This window comes from Daktulosphaira vitifoliae, unplaced genomic scaffold (assembly GCF_025091365.1).
Source record: "Daktulosphaira vitifoliae isolate Bord-2020 unplaced genomic scaffold, ASM2509136v1 Scaffold_4, whole genome shotgun sequence".
Lineage (NCBI taxonomy): Eukaryota > Metazoa > Arthropoda > Insecta > Hemiptera > Phylloxeridae > Daktulosphaira > Daktulosphaira vitifoliae.
Genome location: NW_026099575.1, coordinates 9125573 through 9140711, shown reverse-complemented (window position 1 = coordinate 9140711; position 15139 = coordinate 9125573). Strand labels below are relative to the sequence as shown.

General features: G+C 28.7%; 1 long non-coding RNA gene across 1 annotated transcript; it reads right to left on the bottom strand.

Moving 5' to 3' along the window:
- Nucleotides 1-1523: 1523 nt before the first annotated feature.
- On the bottom strand, nt 1524-5417 carry LOC126905255 (uncharacterized). The gene is made up of 3 exons (XR_007703918.1): nt 4957-5417; nt 4716-4844; nt 1524-2000 (listed from the first exon to the last, which is right to left on the bottom strand). It is a non-coding gene; the product is annotated as an uncharacterized LOC126905255 (long non-coding RNA).
- Nucleotides 5418-15139: the final 9722 nt, after the last annotated feature.

Here is a 15139-nt window from a genome sequence, read left to right as displayed (position 1 = left end):
GAATATATTATTCATAGTTAATCAGAAATTTGTAAAATGCTGTTTAATAATGCCAAGGCCTATTATTCGTGTTACAAACTTTTTGTAAAACTGATACACGAGTCTTAAAACTCACAAAAAATTAAATGATATAATATAGAACGTATAAATAAATCAGGACCGGTGAACTTTAAATTCATACTCAAATTTTTCATGACCTTTATTTTTTTGGTAAATAATTAATTTTTGGAGAAAGAATATCTAATTTTCGCCGGCTACTAAAAAGATGGTTGATCCGTCCAGCTACCCACGAATATAATGTATACTGTGGACTCATATTCGTAACAAGAATGTTTTCTAATGTTACAAAATAAAACTCCACGTAAATTTCTGACAGATTTCCGATCAATAGATATTTGTATTATATTTGCATTATTATTTACGTGTAAAAATGAACACAGTAAAGTTAAAATTTAAGTCTCATCACCCGTCAATAATAACAATTATTTTACAAATTCAGATAAGCGACTGCTAAATGGTACCCCGGTTCGTCGATAACAAAGTATAAAAATAACTGGTTTTGATCGAAGGCAAGGTAGCAGTTGAAGGGTGAGGGTAATCGGTTACCGTCATTCAACAAAAAATTCGTCATTTTATAAATGCCACTAGGGACCGACACATATCGATAGACAAAAAATTCATTATTTTGCATAAAAACTGTATTGCGCGGGACTACTTCATTTGATCTGTATTGATGCTAGAGTTCCAAATTTTTTACCAAATTATAGAGGACAAAATTATCTGTGATCTAGCGTTTTTATAATTTTGATAACACAACTCTGAAGCTATTTATAAAACATTTAAAAAACCAAAAAAATAGGAATGTTTAATAGTAAATATAAAGTACTAGAAATTATGTTAACAAAAAAATAAAAACGCTAGATCACAGATAATTTTGTCCTCTATAATTTGGTAAAAAATTTGGAACTCTAGCATCAATACAGATCAAATGAAGTAGTCCCGCACAAAACATGTTTAAACCCGTTTTTCATTCTCTGTATGGCGTCCTCTTAATAATAATAGAAAATATTTGTGTATTATGACTTATTTNTCATTTAATAATAATAGAAAATATTTGGGTATTATGACTTATATGCACTCTAAATATGATTTGTATTTTATTTTACAATATATAATAAGCTTAAATAAGAATGTACAGAATTTATATTTTATACCATTTGTAATGAATAAAAATATACAAAATAATCACTTTTTATACATGTATTGAATAATTTTTGTCTATTTCATTAGAATAAAATTGAACAGCATTATGAGAAAATAATCTAGTATTTGAAATTGAAAATTTATTAAATTATAGGTTTACTCCCTTTAGTATAATAAAATTTAGGTGTGTCTTTTTTTTTTTTGAATACTATACAAATTAATAATTAAATAATAATAAAATATATCTAGGTATTATTTTTATTTATTTATTTTTGTAATATACAAGACACAACATAATTAATTATGAAATTTTTAACACATTAAATATGATTTATAATTTGTTTTACAATATATTGGCTTAGTAAATGTGAGAGTACAGAATTTATTTTTTATTATCAATCATAACAATTAAACACATAAAATAATTAATTTTTATAAATAGTATTGTAAAATATTTTTAATATTTATTAGCTACTAAAATTGACAGCATTACTCTAGTAGAATGGAAGTCTCTTCAGTCAGTCATTTACTGTTCTGTTCAGTACTCTTTTATAAGCATTGAATCGGTGTCTCCTAGCTGCCTACTTACGAATTTTTTGTTACTTTTAAATAATAATCTGCAAAAAATAAATAAAATATCTTAAACAGTAAAATATTTGTGATATTTATTTATTAGCTACTAAAAATGACAACATTACCATAGTAGATTTGGAAGATACTATTTAGTGTCAGTTAGAGTGGCCGTTAATAATGAACTTTTAAGATTCTAGTGACACCCCCTAGAATTGTTTGATTACCTTAAGAGAGTTATTTATTATTTAAATTATTTTATTATTTTTTTTATTTGGAATTCTTATTTTTTTATTTATTAAATTACTAATTAAGACAGTAATTTGCCTTCAAGACTGATATAAAATTTCTTCTCTTAAGTATTATAATATTGCTCTAAGTGATTAATTCATTCCATTGAACTAATTTTAAATAAAATTAATTTAATGAATGTGTTAAAGCTTTCATGGATTGTCTTGTTTCTTGAAGTGCTTAAGGATTTATCCATGTTTGTAATTGAGTTCTGACGTTAAAGACTCAACTACAAACATGGATAAATCCTTAAGCACTTCAAGAAAATTAATTTATTTTGGTTACAACATAAGTCTTACCACTTTAGAAAATAGCAGGTTGTTGTCCAATTTCAAATCCATTAGATTCATTCTAAGTGTTTTCAACCAAATCTTTTATTACTAGTTAAAAAAAAATTATTCATACGAATCAAATATTAGGCATTATGATTTTTATACAATACTAGAGTTGTTTTTATATACTACACTACCTTTTAAAAATTATTTTTTCAACTATTTTAATGGTACTTTGATTAATATACAATATAATTCATGTAAGAGCTATGTTAATGTACTTAGTAATTATACAGTATTATAATATTTCTAAAATATTTGAAAGAAATTAAATTCCCTTTACTATTCCTGTAATTAAGCCACTAAAATTGTAATACATAACACATACTTGTTGAAAATCTAAAATTTCAATTTTTTTGAAGTGACTGGTAAATTCACATTATCTATTTCAAGTTAACGAAGATTAAATATATGACTTTAATCCTCCTGAAACTTTAAATATAAATAAATATCTTTATATTAATTTATTTTTAAAAATTTAATAATAAACTTCTCAAAAATATTTTTATTCTTCAATAATACTTTACATATTAAATTATGCAGAAGTTGAGAGTATTCAATTTTAATAAGATCAATTATTTATGTAGTAATTAAAATGTAAAAATTAAAAAAAGTATTACTTTAATATCTCCAAGTTTTCTATTAATTTGCTCTTTTAAAAATTGTTGGGTATGTGGTTTTGTCGTCAATGATGAGAGCATTTTTGGCTAATAAAAACTAGTAAATACATTATTACTGATTTCAATGATAGAATGCAAATGTATCTACGGAAATGGGGAGGTCTTGTTATAGAGTTTAATCAAACAGTAAAAAATATGATAGTATCTTCATAGTATCACGGTCTTTATGCAAATTAATTGATATTATCAAATTAATTGGATCAACTCGTTAGTAAAAAGTACATTGATGTTACGCAAATTGTTACTATTTGAAATATTTTTATAATTTTCTTTAGATTCTTATATTAGAGGAATAGAAAAGTGAACGAAGTAACACAGTAAAACCTATCTTCTGTTACCACTCATGACAATCAAACTCAAAAAAAAAATTTGACACATTAGAGCCAAAATAATTCTAGATAAATCTACTCCATCATCAATTGTACAATTCTCTATTAATTTAAGTAACTTAAAATTGATTAAAGTTTTAATGAGTATTGATATTAAAGTCCTTTATCACACTTTTCTACTATAAGTAAGAATTAATAATTAATAATTATCTTCAAATATTAGTTAACTTAAATTAAACAAAATAAATAACATATTAAGAATACATAATAACAATAATACATAATCCAAAGTACTTATTGGTTTCATAATTACACTCAATGGTACGACCGATTCTGGTTTATCCATATCAGTACTAATTTCAGGATTATTTGTCTCATTAGAATCCTCTATGTTAACCCTTGCAACTTCTTTTCCCTGTTTTTTATTCTTTATTATCTCATTATACTTTTCTATTTCAATAATCGTTCCTATCTCCTCAAAAATCTTCCACATTTAATAATTTGGTCTATATATCTCTTATAACATTTTTGCAAAAACTTATCTTTACATATATATAAGCTCGTTTTAATATTTAGTATACAATTGAAATGTTGCTGGGAAAAAAGATAGTCAAATAATTCACTTAATAATTTTCTATGTTACTTTGCTGTTGTCAACCTTCTCATATATTTGTTTTATTATATTTCTCAATTCATAAAATGTTTGGCATTTTATATATCTAGATTATCTTAATGTTTTAATAAATTTAGTATTTAGTATTCTATGTTTTAAATTAGTTCTAACATTATTTTGTACAATAGCACTAGATATACAAATTATATTATGTAAAATTTCTTTTTTAGAATTTAAAATGTCCATATTTCCTAACTCATCAAAAAGAGGCATCATGATAGTTATGTACATGAATTTAAACAATGAAATAAAAAAGAAAATCTGATCAATGCAATCTCCTCGATTAATAATAGTAGTATATTGTATTAAAACATCTGTGAGTAATTGTATAAAAATCAAATGCCTAATATTTGATTTACATGAATAATTTTTTTTTATTTTTAGCTAGAAATATAAAATTTGGTTGAAAACATTTAGAATGAATCTAATGGACTTAAAATTGAACAAAAACTTGCTATTTTCTTAGGTGGTAAGACTTAGAATGGTAACCAATATGTATTAATTTTATTTAAAATGAATACAATGGAATAAATTAATTATTTAGAGCAATATTAAAATACAATTGAGAAAAAATTTTATCCTGTAGGCATATTACTGTCTTAATAAGTAATGATGATAATCATATATGATGGATTACTTAATCCTGTCAGTAACAAATTGTGTCTTTGTGTATAAGTAACAGGGTGCAATTCTGTTGTGGCTGGGCTATGTAGGTTTCCTTGTGTTCTCTTATACAACCATAGCTTATAAGAGTGGATGTAAAACACTAATAATAATGATTAAAAACAATAAAAATTGTTAGTATTTATTACATTAAAAACAATATAATTTCTTTTTCCATTGTATTATAGACATTTTTTTAACATTATTTAAAATACCTTTAATAATCCTGTAAAATTCAACAAAATATTAACTAGAATAATCTAAATTTTATGGAACAATGTTTCACATTAAGTAGAAATAAATATTAAAACTTATTTAATTGTTTAATATTATTTTTAGATGATCCTTTATCAAATAGTTCTGAAAATGAATTGTATTACCAATCAAATAGTAATAGAAATCAACAGCCTTTTTGGTTTGTTAATGAAGATGTTTCACTAAAATTCATGGATGGCTTATTAAAATTTCACAAAGCATATGGTGTTCATGATGATCTTCCAATATCTTATTTCACAATAATAATTTGACCTTATTAATTTTTTTACATTTGTTGAATAAGTATTTTTTTTTAGAGAGTATTTTTTTATTCGATCGATTTTTATTTGATCGACACCAATATTTCTTAAATCTTCCTCTGGCCTGGCCAATACAAAATTCAAAAATATTTATATCTATTTAAAAAGATTTATCAAGATGTAATTGTGATGGCCCGATGTGTCCCAGCGCTAGCGCCTTGAAAGAATGCGGCATTATAATCACCAAGACAAAAATTATATACTAAAAATATATTTGTAAGTTTCTTTATGCCATCCACCGGCACGATGCTCGTTAGAACAAAAACAATTGGTTCTCTACGTAATCTATAAATATTAAATTTTTTTAATAAATTATCACAAATAGTAACGAGTTTATTAAAATGATCACTAAATGCTTCGTTTTCACTTGTTGAAGTCTGTACCATTTATGTAATATTTTTATTATATAAACATAGTATTGTAATTCCAAGGCTTTCAATAATATTTCTAAACCAATTTAGTAGTCCTTTTGGATGTATGGCTTCGAATGGATCATTACGATTTTGTATAACTACGTCCTTAATCTCTTCTGAGGTATCTCCTCTAATAGAAGTCTTGCATATTAAAGGAATCTTATAACCAAAGTAAAATAATTCGTACACCTCTTTCCCGTTTTCTGTATGTCGATATGCATCATATATTAATTCTAAAGATAGCAAATCTTCGTGTTTATTTATATGTTCACATACGACATCAAGTGATAAATTATTTAAATGAATTGGCGGACACGTACTAATTTTACTTAAAACAATGAACATCACACAACTAAATAAAATCATATTGAAGAAAATTGCAAAAATTTTATGAGTGAAAATCTAACGTTGATGTTCTGAAGAAAAGAAGTTTGAGCTATTTTATACTATGAAAATGGTGTAAAAAAATTACACAATTAATTCGGTGGTAATAACAATATACATATAAAAACGCAGTCGACACTAAACTTTGTCGTTGTCACGTAGGACCGTTTGTTTAAACACTTCCAAAATATTCTTTTAATGTTATAAAAAAAGAAACACTGAACATATAACAATGAAAATTGAAACTAGATACTTTAATGTACGTAGCTTTTTTATATTATGAATAAACTGTACAATAATTGAAGTAATAATAACTTTTATCATATTTATAAAATCAAATAAATTGTTTTTTATGTAACTAAAAATACTAATAATAAATTGTTCATAATTTAAAGGCAACAAGTATTGGTTTATTTGTGAGTTAAAGATGACTAATACATATGTTTTTAATTAAAATAAATAATAATCATGATGAATTTAGCTTACAATACTAACAGTATTGTATTTTTCTTGTAGACCTTGTAAAGTTTCTTGTAAAGTTATTATATTAACTAAAGTTTTTACACACTATTGTAAAATTCGTATAAGGTTTTATTGGAAAACAAATGCATTGATACGTCTGCGGTAACGATTAGACTCGAAGTAACTTTTGTCATAGCCACACAGGTGGACAATAGCCGCCGATAAAGATAATCACAATAAATATTTCACATATAATAAAAATTACAACACAGTCTTATTGATCTAATAAGCTAAAATCTTTACAAGCTTAATCATCCCAACGAACTTTCCTTATTCCGATATGACTTATAGTTTTCTCTTAAGTATGGCGTTAAGAACTTCGCCACAACTATTAAACATTTGAGTAATAAAACTGTAATTGGTAGAATGAAGATTACATCTGTTCATATTCTCATATGGAAAGACAATTTTAATGTTATAAACATTAAAAGGGGCCCAAATAAATATGAATGTGTTTTTTTAAGATGTAATTTGTTTCAAAACATATTGTTTATATCAGCCGATGTTATTGTTGTTGAATATACAATATTATTGTTACTGCTTTTATACTATAGACGATTAGGTGTCTATCCATACCAAATCATCCAGAAGTGGTTTCAAGACAACATCATAATTTGCTGAATATTCAGGGTTTATTCTTTATGCTATTATTATTATTATATCAATTTTCTTTTTTTTTTATGACTCATTTTTATGGATATTTCAATGCAAAAAAATTAAAAATAGCTAGAACGTTAGAAAACACAACGATTATTCAATGTCTACTCAATCGAACTAAAATTTTATATTTGTCCCTATTTTAACTTTAAGTTTACATTAAAAAAAAATTATGGGAAATTCTAAACTTTAATGACTTTTAAAAAATGGTGCTATTTTGTGAAAATTGGCGTTTTTGAACTCACTCAAAATTATTAGGAAGTTATTATTTTATTGTGATTTTTACATATGATATTGTATAGTGTATAATCTATGTTTCAACTAAATTTCAAATATTTAAAACAATTGTCTTGGGGTTTAGAGGCCTACAAAGTTAGACATTTTATAAAAATACGTGTATTCTATGTGCAATATCTCTGTTGGCTGACCTAATTTCAAAAAATAATTTTTAGTTTTGTAGATATATATCTGCTTCATACGCCATAAATATTTGAAGTTTGAGAAAAATGTGTAACATGTAAAATTTAGCATTAGAAAATCAATAAAAATCCGCTCAAAATCAAATAATTTAATGATAGTTTTTCGTTGTTTTCAAACCACATTTTTGTAATTGTTTTGTATATCAGTAGGTCCCCTAACAAAGATATTGCACATAGAATACCCGTATTTTTATAAAATGTCTAACTTTGTAGGCCTCTAAATCCCAATCTAGAATTTCACATTATTTTTTTTTTTTTAATGTAAACTTTAATTTATAACAGAGTCAAGTAGTAATGGTATGATGCGTTTTGGCCCTCAAAGGTGCCGACAATGACGTCACCTATTGTTCTCGTAACAATGGGCTATTGTTCTCGGAGAACAATAGATGTACAGGTGTACGCTACGAGCCCTCAAAGGTGCCGACAAATACGTCATCTATTGTTCTCGGTAAACAATGGGTGCACAGGTGAGATGCAGTCCGCGCTGGTGACATCACACTGATTGTATGACAACCCAAGGAAAACCAGTGGCGGTGACGTCAAAATGACGTCGTATACGAAGGTGTAAGCCAAGTTAGCGTGAGGGTGCCATTAGTGATGATGTCAAAATGACGTTACCTATGGGAGTCCCCTTCGGATGACGATTGTCATGCCGCCGGGGCCCCAGTGAAAGTGTTGACGTCGCATACTATGTACGTTGGAACCCAGCCCTAGCCGACCATAATATTATTAATTAATGTATATATTAATATATAGTTACTTTTTTCAAAGTAAAATAACTTTGACAATAATATTTTTTTAATTTTCAGTAAAATTATTTCAGTATATTCCTTGAGTTACATTTCAAATCGGGGAGAAATAATTCAAAAATCGAGTTAAAGTATGCTATATTTTACATATTTATATTATTTTTTTCTGAAGCAATGTTTGTAAAAATAATTTTTAATCTTTAGGAAGATATTTTCACTGTGTTCATTTGCAAATATTGAAAATAAATTTTTCATCGAGGTTTAAATTGCTCTTTTTGTTAAAGAATAAAAATCACAGTAAGTTATTAAAATTTTTGTTACTAAACTCTACTATTCAGTTCGAAGTGTACATATTTCTTTTTATTAATTTTAGTCGTAAAAATTTTATACAATGCATCTTCCATTAAGCATAAATGATGTCGAAAACATTGTAAAGTACTTGAAAGCGCAAAATGTTTGCCAATTTAATATATTGGCAGACATTTTGTACGAATCAAGAAATTTTACGGTGTCTGAGGAGGCATTAAATATGAAGATGCATTAAAAACTCCCGAGACGCTTGATATGATTAGAAGTGACTGTGAAATTTATAAATCTGAAATCCGTTCAGGCGTATACAATTTATTGTTTGGGGAAAAAAATTATTTGAAGTTCAATTTTTTTTCTATATTATCACATAATGTAAATAATGAAATTATGTACTCCATATGCACAACTGACGATTGCATACGTGATATGGCGTATGATCAAGATAGCTTTACAATAAAATATATTAAAGATCAAATATGTATTAATCAGAATAGCATGTACTATTTAATTTTCAATTTTCCATCACAATTCAAACGTCATTATTGTGATGATCAATTATTTAAATGGTTCATTTAAAAAAAGCTAATGTATATAGTATTTCTTTTTTTAATTTTTGAAAATGTTGAAATAATTATTGATTAATAAATGTAATTTTTTTTTTTATAACTTTGTAATAAAATATTGATGAATACCTAAATGTTTTAGCTTCGATGCGAAGCTGAGAAGGTATTGGTTTTACTAAGATGTGTTTTTTTTTTTTTTGTGTCTGTTACCACTTTTTCTAAGCTCTCACCGAACCAATTTCTTTCAATGATACGTCAAAAGATCACAAATTGTATCTAGTCGAAGACATTACCCTCAAAAATTGAAAAAAATGCCCTCGTTTCCCGTAAATGGGGGAAACCTCCAAAAAAATTACAAATTTAAAAATCGCTAATTTTCGAAATTTTTTCAATTTTTTTACTTAAAAGTGCCATAACTTTTTCAAAAATGAACATATCAATATAATTTTTTTTATATAGATGTGTAATATTATAACCTTTCGTTTGGTATATTTTTTTCATAAATTTAACCCTTAACCTGCCCACTAGGGGGGGATTTAAAACGAACTCTTTTTCAAAAAAAATTAACTTTTTCAACTTAACTTTTGAAAATGTTCCGGAAGGTCTGACACTTTTATATATATCTTAAATTAAAGCTAATGTAATATACTTTATTATGCAAAAAAAAAATTTCGGACTTTATTTTATCTTCACGGTGAAAATGGCTACCGAATGCTATTTTTGTATGAAAATTTTCGATTTTGTATTTTACATTTTTAACTTTATTATGCTATAACTTTTTGAAAAATGTATGGATCAGTACAATTTTTTCATGAGGAGTAGTATTAATATATATTTTTCATTTGACATACTGTTTTTTTTAAATCGGACCATTTCCCTATATACGAGGGGGGTTTAAATCTAAAAAATTCATGTAGAAAGTAGAACTTTTTCAACTATAATGCTTCTATTATAATGCTATGACATATTGAAAAGTGTATGGATCAACATTATTTTTTTATGAGAAATAATATTTCATTCTATATACATTATCTTAATTAGGATATTAATAATGAACTAGCAGATCATGTAGCTTTTGGAATAGTCCACCAATTTTTTAAAATTAAACACTATCTAAAGATTTGCATAGAAGCGTTTTTTTTTTATAGTGATTTTAATCACTATCAGATATCATTATACTTGATCCATCTATACCACGTCACCACTGTGCCGCGACCCCCCTGTGCTGGGTTTTTTTTTTCTTTACTTTATTAAAATTTAATTTTTTTTCTGATTACTCTAATAATAATTAATCATATGGTATTAAATGATGAAAAGAAAAAGTTAATATTATGTTTTAGTAGATGACTTATAAAGGTATAACTTTCTGAATAGTATTTATACTATTATTTGTGTAGTTTTTAGAAAATGATTATATAAAATAACTGTTTTCATACATATAATACAAATAATATTATATTTATGTATATATGTATATTAAGGTAGCTATGGACNATATATATATATTAAGGTAGCTATGGACAGCTTGAAAAATAAATTGAACCAACAAGCTGAAGTTAAAGGTTATTTAAAACTCAGCGATCTCAAAGAAAAAGAAAAATATGATGTAATAGCTATGAAAAATGTTAATACAAGAAATGGTTAACTTTATTAATTTTTTAAATAATTTATCACTTACGGTGTTATATTGAAAGATATAGCATTTTTTTCATATGAAATAATACCTTACACAATATTGAAATGTTACTATTCAATTAAAAAAAAAATAAAATAAATTTTAAATGAATATTACACATTGAACTGAATAGTTGTATAGTAATGTATGGTTTGTGAAATATATATATATATATTTTTTTTTTTTTAAAATAAGAACTTATTACAAACGGTTATTGATACTGTTGGTTGTCTACAAAAACGACTCTTGTTGACACGTACAATGAATGGTAAGGTGACCAAACGTAATTGTATGCATACAGTAGGTTCGGGTTTTATGCCGATCGAAACAGCTCTCGGAGGACGTGTAAAACATTTTTTTTTTTAAAACAAAACGGAAATTGACGAAATTGAAAATTTTATTCATTACATCGGTGCTAATTTGTTTAATGTATTGAAAGATTCGAGCGAAGGTGGTTTAATAAAATTTAACGTTGTTTTGCACACAACTTATTTACATAAAGTTATGGATGAACTGAGGGACGTCTCATTTAAAACACGCAACAAAACCATCGATTCAGGCACTGATTACATCGGTGTTTTGAATAAAATCAATGAAAAACTTGCCAAGGAACAAGAAACAATGGAAACCAGAGGCAGCGGATGGACATTGCTGTTCATAGACGGACTACTTTTGAGGGTGACAAAATTTTCACCGTTGCGTGGTAGTTCGTTCATTGATCTTCCATCGTGTATTAAACACAAACACGCTATTATAAATGTTCAAAATAAAACAGACAATCAATGTTTCAAATGAGCGATTCTATCGAGATATAATACCAAAAAAAAAAACAAAGATCAGTGGAATGCGGGTTATCTCGATTTAGAAAAAAATTCAAATATTAATTTCAACGGTATTGATTTTCCTACTCCAATTAAACAAATAAATAAGTTTGAACGTAACAACCCGTTTTTGTCCATCAACGTGTTTGCATTGGACGATAAAAATAATGTTTATCCATTGCGTATTAACAAATTACGTTCCAACACCGAACACATCGATGTACTTTACATCACAGAGGGTGGTAATAGCCATTATTGCTACATACAAAATTTCTCTAGATTAGTCTCCAAACAACGAAGTGCCGGTCATTATCATGAAATCTATTGTAAGCGCTGCCTCAGCGTGTTTACGGACCGAATGCTATCGTCCCGTCCGAGTGGACAAGCGGGTCTGGATGAACATTTGAAAATGTGTGGTAAGTTTAAGGAAGCGCGAGCTGTCCTACCCCCAGTCGATTCGGACCAGTCAATATTGCGCTTCAAAAATACGAGACGGGAGGAACCGGTACCGTTAATAGTTTACGCCGACTTGGAAAGCTTACTTCACCGTCCAGACAAACGAATATCGAAAAACTGTGTTGTTATCCAAAACCACGAGACAATGAGCAGTTGCTTTTTCGTTGTACACGATTCCGATATATTACCGGATAATATGTGTGCTGATTTGCCGAACTATCCGGTCTTGTATCGTGGACCGGATGCAGCAAAACAATTCGTCATGTCATTGGTAACTATAGCTAAACGAGTATCTGATATTATGAAAATTAACATTGAAATGGTGCGGATAATTATACGTAACCTCCACTCATCCACGCCTCTAAATCTAATAAAAGAAGAGTTAGAAGTTCGCCACTACGAGGTAAGGCAAGTTACCAATGTTCTACATAAAGTCAATAAAAATCCCCTCCCGTTATTTTTCGTTGATCTTGAACCAACATCGAAATCCTTCGAAATTTTTAAAATGTCTTCACTGCTTTATTGTAAAATAAAAATCGAAGAGCCATACAAACCGAAGTAAATCTCCCAATGCTTCAATTTCCAGTAATATGGACACACCAGAACCTACTGCGGATACCATCCTCGATGCGTTCACTGTGGACTAGATCATCAGTCAACCGCCTGCCCGATCCCACGCGATGCTCCTCCAAAATGCGTTCATTGCTCTCTAAACCACCCAGCCAACTATAGGGGCTGCGCAATTTATAAAGAACTCCAACGTCACAAGATACCCAGCATACCTAGTAATCGTATTCAAAATAATCTTAATACCCAAAACACTAATGTACAAAGTAGCCACCCACCTGTTCGCACTTTCCCTAATCATCCCTCTTCCCAAACGCAAACTTACGCTCAGGCCACGTCCAATACACCAGCCTTCGTTGCTCCACCTCCTCTTACTGATACTCAGCCGCATGATTTAAGCAAATTATTGACCAATTTCTTAGATGAATTCAAAAATGTTAAAAATCCACTAATTTCTCTATTAACCAAAGTAATCTCCAAGAAGCTCATTGACAAATAATGACTAATAATAACTACAATAAATCTGTCACCGACGATTCGCTCTTAATTTTACAATTTAACGCTAATGGATTAAAAAACCATGCCTTTGACCTTGAAACCGTATTAAATAACAGACGCATCGATATCGCCCTCGTTTCGGAAACCCACTTCACTAAATACTCCCATATACATATCCCCGGTTATATTTTAATTAAATCAAATCACCCTGACAATACCGCGCTTGGGGTTGCTGCTATCTTTATTAAATCCAATATTAAATTTTATCCTTTGCCTAGGGTTTCTCAATCCTTTCTCCAATCCTGTGCTATTAATCTAAAGATAAACAATACGTCACTCTCCAATGCTGCTGTATATTTACCCCCAAAACATAATATAAAAAACACTCAATTCGCCGACTACTTCAACTCATTTAATAATAACTTTATTATAAGCGGCGATTTTAACGCCAAACACCAGTCGTGGGGTTGCCGCGCGAATAACCCCCGGGGAGTCACCTTATACAACTATATAAATACTAAGAGATTTAAAGTTCTAGCCCCACCTGATCCAACCTACTGGCCTTCTTCGGCCCGTAAAAATCCAGATATTCTCGACATTTTTGTCTCCAATTTACCGAACACCTTATTCCACTCTACTAAAAACTTGCTCGATTTAAATTCTAACCATTCTTCGATACTCCTAACTCTCAATACTTCCCCTTCTATTAAAGAATCCAACAAATTATTTAACAAATTCACAGATCATGTTAAATTTCACGAATTAGTCAACACAAAAATTAAACTTAACACAAGATTAAAATCTCCCAATGATATAGACCTAGCGGTCCTCAATCTTACTAACTTAATACAAACAGCAGCATGGTCTGCTACAAATACTATGCCAGCACCTCCTTCCGCAAGCCCACTTCTTGAATATATACGTAACAAAATTGTAGAAAAAAGAAGAGCAAGAGCTCTATACCAGCGCACGCGTTTACCTTCCCATAAACTTAACTACAACAAACTAGCTAATTCACTAAAAAAACTGCTCACTGAATTTAAGTCAAACATATTGCAAAATCATTTAATGAAACTCACTTCCGTAGACAGTAGCCTATGGAGAGNTAATTAAACTCACTTCCGTAGACGGTAGCCTATGGAGAGAGACAAAACAAATACTCCGCTATAAATCGCCAAATCTCCCTATAAAAATTCAGATGGCAGCTTAGATATTTCGGATACCGAAAAAGCTGAACTCTTTAAGGATCATCTTGCTAATACTTTCCAACCATACGCTGATATCATAGATGTTGAAAACATGAATCTAGTTGAAACGTTCTTAAATACCCCCCTCCCAATGTCGCTCCCTGTCAAGTCATTTACACCTAGTGATGTAAAATATGCTATACAAAAATACGCACTTAAAAAATCACCAGGCTTCGATTGCATTACTGCGGAAGTAGCCAGATCCCTCCCAACCAGAGCCATCGTTCATATCACTCATATATATAATGCTTCACTCAGACTTTCCTATTTTCCCCTATTATGGAAATTCGCATCTATAATCTTAATTCCAAAACCAAACAAACCACCAGACATACCATCATCTCACCGTCCAATAAGCCTTCTCCCTTTTTTCGCCAAAATATTAGAACGGTTACTTCTGAAACGAATTCTCCCGATAATTACTGAAAAAAATATTCTTCCAAACACCCAATTTGGGTTTCGCGCTTCTCCCTCGACTATCCA